Source organism: Lolium rigidum, chromosome 5, assembly GCF_022539505.1.
Source record: "Lolium rigidum isolate FL_2022 chromosome 5, APGP_CSIRO_Lrig_0.1, whole genome shotgun sequence".
Taxonomy (NCBI): domain Eukaryota; kingdom Viridiplantae; phylum Streptophyta; class Magnoliopsida; order Poales; family Poaceae; genus Lolium; species Lolium rigidum.
Window position 1 is genome coordinate 224336266 of NC_061512.1, and position 5107 is coordinate 224341372.

General features: G+C 39.8%; 1 pseudogene; it reads right to left on the reverse strand.

Moving 5' to 3' along the window:
• Positions 1–555: 555 nt before the first annotated feature.
• LOC124654628 lies at positions 556–4708 on the reverse strand (annotated as a pseudogene).
• Between the last annotated feature and the right edge of the window lie 399 nt (positions 4709–5107).

Consider the following 5107-nt stretch of genomic DNA (forward strand, 5'->3'; position numbering starts at 1 on the left):
CGGTCATTCTAGGATTATGATTTTGGACGTGTGACACCAATTGCTCTATGATAACAATAAGTTGTAACTACTAAAAGACACGGTGTCTTGTGAGTTGTGACTAGGATTGTTGCAGTAAATGATGTGGAGTTAGTTTGTGATCGATCCAAGGATTAATATTGTAATAAATTCCTTGCTGGCATTTAAGTTTTGCTTCGGATCTTCTTTAATACTTTCTTGATCTTTCACTAGCATATAATCCAGAAGGGGAAATATTTGTCACCTAGATCAGCGGGGCAAAGACCCAGAAGACCAACTTAGAAAACACATAAGACTAGTAAAAAACTAGCATCAAGAGACATAAGAAATAGCATCAAGAGAGGACCACTAGTGTATATACAACAGCGCAAGAAAAAAAAAACAGCAACGAGTACTAAGATAAAGATGTAGGGTTGCATCTCCCATCCGATGACCTGGGCAGAGACAATAGCAGGATTAAGATCATTTGCTCAGATATCAGAGGGCCATAGTCACATGAACCAAACCAAAAAGGGCCATGCTTAAAAGAGTTTCAAATGGAACTCAAACTGGTTCAATTCATTAAATAACTTTACATATCAACAACAATGTACCATAGTTTCAAATATTATTACATGCATCGCTTTGTTAATTATTTCCAGTGCTTCATAAGCACTATACAAATGAAACCACATGGGAAATTGTTCTTCTAACGAAGCACTATCAATTCACTGACTCCAGAAAGTCAGGCATACATAGGATCAGAGCTGTGGGGAACGGGTCAATCATTTTCTCATGCTAAGCTGGTAATTCATCATCCAGACCATCATTGATGTGCAACCACCGTTAGATGAAAACCCAGCCACCACCTAAAATGCGCCATTGTGGGTTGTTGTCGCTGGCTGATCCAGGCTGGTTAAGGTCCTGTGTTTGAAGGGTGGACACTCCTGCGTTTCACGTAGAAAAGGGGTATGAGAACGAGATGTATCCTCTGGGAATTCCTTTGTGGTGTCCGTCATTTGCTATATCAACTTAATTATAAATTTACTAACAAGTGATCACAATTACTCTTGTAAGATGTATAGTATTCTAGCAAAAACTCTTGTAAAACGTATCGAGTGCATCCAGCTTTCTAATGCAACCGAGCTCGAAACTACCTTCTAAGACGTAAAAAATTTGAAAAAAAATGCAACATCCATGGACCAACTACCCTGTGACGGAACTTCCATTTAAAATTTGACTCACAGCATAAGAAGCAAAAAATGACAAATCATGCTATGAATGTAGCTAATTCAAATTAGGTGGTCATTTGAGCCCATTAATTAAACACTGCCATAGCTGAATTATTTTCTCAAGCATGGTTTGAATTTTGATTACCCTCGTATATTATTATGTTGTGAAAAATATTCAGATTTTTACGACTTTTAAGGAATGTTTCAGAGCTCAGGCGCACCACAAGTCGCGTGGACCAGACCACACGCTTTCACGGTAAATAGTTTACACTTGAAACATTCCTTTTTTTTTCTAGAATTTGCTTGAAACACTCTGTGAAGACATGAAAAATGTGAGCAGCGTTAGATGATCTAACTTACCTTGTGCTGACCAGTGGACCTTCGGGATATGGTCTAGCTTTCCCATCTGAAGAATGAAATCAGGATGCATCCTAGTAAAATATGCCTCCTTGATGGAACTTAGAAATTTGATACCAGTAGGGACCTCACGTAACTCCTTGAGGCCATCGATGAGAAGATATTCCAGACTGACCAAAGCTCCCTCGTGTATGCATATTTGATTGACTTGCGGCATATCTGACAAGACAACCTTCTTTAAATGTTCAAACCTTTCTGCATGAAAGTTTAGCTGTTGTTCAGTATATGCCCTTGTATGATGCAACTCGGTTAAATTTGACAATTCAAAGAGGCGTGGAACTGGATTATCAGCGAGCTGACACCACAATAGCTCCATATTCAGAAGTTGATTTCCATGAGTTCTGAAAAACGGAGATTTTAGTGTTCCTTCAGACAATCGCCCTACCAAATCGAGTTTATCGAGAGGGTTTGGCATTGTCAAATCTTCCAGCAGGAGTAGCTCACCTTCATTGTATGCTCTTATGTGTAACTTTGTCAGATGGTGCAACTTTGACAATGACTCGCACATTTGTGCACAATGGCTACTCCTGACATAAGTAATGCAAAGCGTCCTCAGCTGGGATAAATTTCCTAGCTCTGCAACAAAGACTTTAGTGGCACGGATTTCACTCAAACTCTGCAATTCCTTCAGTTTCCACAAGCCCTCAAATGGGTCCATAGATTCCCAATTATTGAAACTTGTATATGTCCCATCTAGCAATTTCCAAATAAGCAAGTGACGCAATTTCTTCAAATTTGAGAACTCTTTCGGGAATTCCAGCAACTTTGTACGCTCAAGTCTCAGTGTTTGTACATTGTTAAGCTTCTTCATGGATTTTGGGAGTAACTTCACATTGGTGTCATCCAAACACAAATACCTCAGGTTGAATAACTCCCCGATGGAACTTGGAATATTCTCAATAGGTAAACCTGATAAGTCTAGTACTGCAAGGTACTTAGATTCTGAGGGAATAAAAGAAGACCATGAAGACAGCGCCATGCTGGCATCAAATGATATGAAGGTGCGAAGTCTTGTTGGATCTATGCTTGATCGAATGTCATTGTTGCAGCGGAGCACCGACAAACGACGAGGTTCTAAGGCCAGTTGTACCACCACTCCGTGGGTGTCATCATAAACTGTACAGAAACTCTCATTTTTACACTGAAAAATGGCTAGGTCACGCACAAGATCATGCATCCGAAGACATCTAATCCTGTCAAAGTTGTTCCTGTTTACAACTTGGAGCATGCTTCGTTGGACAAGTTCTATCAGATAGCCTTCAGCAACATCTTCTAAGTTGGATGTTCCTCTTTGTTCAATAAATCCTTCAGCGATCCACAATCTAATCAACCTTTTTCTGTGGAGTAGATAGTCTTCTGGGAACATTGCACAATGCAAGAAACAGTTCTTTAAGTAGTTCGGTAGGTGCTTATAGCTCAGATTCAGAATTTTCTCCACACGATTTAGGTTCTCATTGCTGAGTAGCTCTGAAATAAGTTGTTCATAGAAGATCCTCCACCTTTTATTACTCTTGGTACTGAGTGACAATAAGCTCCCTATTGCCATGAGAGCTAATGGCAACCCATCACATTTCCCTACTATAGCTTTGCCACACTCACATAATTCTGGAGGACATGTATGGTTTTCGATATTTGGAAATGCCTTCTTACAAAACAGAAGCCATGAATCATGGTCATTCAGAGGTTCTACTTTAATCTTATAGCCATCATCAGCTCTTGAAGCTACATCTTCAATCCTTGTAGTTATTATTACTCTGCTTCCCAGGCCATTATCAACAAGAACCTCTGTGATTTTAAGAAAATCTGCAGCTCTCCAGACATCATCCAATATGATCAAGTACCTCTCTTTATCCAGAAGTTTCTTCAGCTCTGCTCGCAGTTCTACACCATTCATTTTTTGGGGTATCAAATTCTCTATTATCCTTTCCGAGTGATGTCAGCATGTTTCTCCAAACATCATCCAGTTTATACGACTGAGAGATAGACACCCATGCATGACAACCAAAATGGGACAGTTCATTTGTGTACACATTATTAACAAGAGTGATTTTCCCTATGCCGCCCATACCCCATACAGCAACTATTCGCATGGAGCGGTCTGCAGTCAAGGTTTCTTTTTTTCATAAATACCTATAAGCTCATCATCATTGACCGAATGATCGTGCCCAGGTAGATAAAATGGTTGTTCATTGTCATAGCTTGCCATAGGAATATCACTCACACCAATAATTGGTTGGGTCCAACGGTGTTTTCTTCTTGAAAGTTCAATAAGTTCCTTATTTACTGCATCTGCTTTAGTAGCAATATCATCAAGTGAAATGAGAGACTGAGGCTTCTTGAAAATCTTCTTCAAATGAGCCCAAGAACCTGTCATTTTGTTTTCACCAATGACATACATAAACTGATCCACAATATCTTCTATATCAAATGCCAACCTTCGGACTTGCCTTATCCAAGTTTCTATTACTTCACCCTTGCAGGCCTTGATGCCAATTTCCTTAAGAAATGCATTAATCATCTCGAGTTCATCTTTTATCAGTTTCATGTTAGCTGGGAGTGCAACCACTAGCACATCTTTCCTTCCAAGTAACGGTTTTGCTAACTTTAGCGTTTCTCCTGCCACAGCTATGCCTAACTTCTGTATGACCAGAATAAGAGTAATCTCTGCCATTTCTGTTCATGCAGTTTTACTCCAATGTTTCACAAAAATAGAAGCCAGCGCTCAGTCTTAGGTACCAATTCTATCCTCCTACATCAAATCTACAGAAAAAAGAAACTTTTATAGAGCAGGGGTTCTAACAGCTGAGCAAGATGTTATGCAAAAGAGCATATTTGATTTGCTAATACAATTTTTAATACATGTACCTTCAGAATTTTTGAATATTTTCTCATGATCCTTGCATTTTTTTGGAGTGCGTGCACTCGCCCGAGAAAGAAAGTGGATGAATGGTACAACACAAGAATAAATGAGTGGATAGTCTTGTATCTCTGTCACAGAAGGAAGAGCCCGGTGCAAGATGAAAGTACTAGGCGAAATTTGGGTAGTCCCTGGATTTACCCACTTCTTTCCTTGGAAAAGAGAGATGAGTTCAGTCTAGATATTCCAAAACCATTAATAAGTAATGGTAACAAAAAAAGAAGGGGGGTATGAGGAGGACATAATTGCAACTTTACACCTCTGGTCAAATTGGCTTCATCAACCTGTAGGATTGGAGTTTCTGCAAGCTATGGACGAGAGGAACTAGAATTACCGAAAGGTTTACCAGAAGTGCAAAACAGACAAAACTGAAGAAGCTAGATCAGTTACTCCCATCAGCCACCGAGTTGGCAGTCGTGAGCCGTCCTAGACTATTAGTACTTTTTGTTTGATAAATGATTAGTGATAACATAATCACCCAGCAACTTCGCCCTACATCAGTACTAGTACACCGGACAAGGGCTTCCGCCGGTGGCCACCGTTC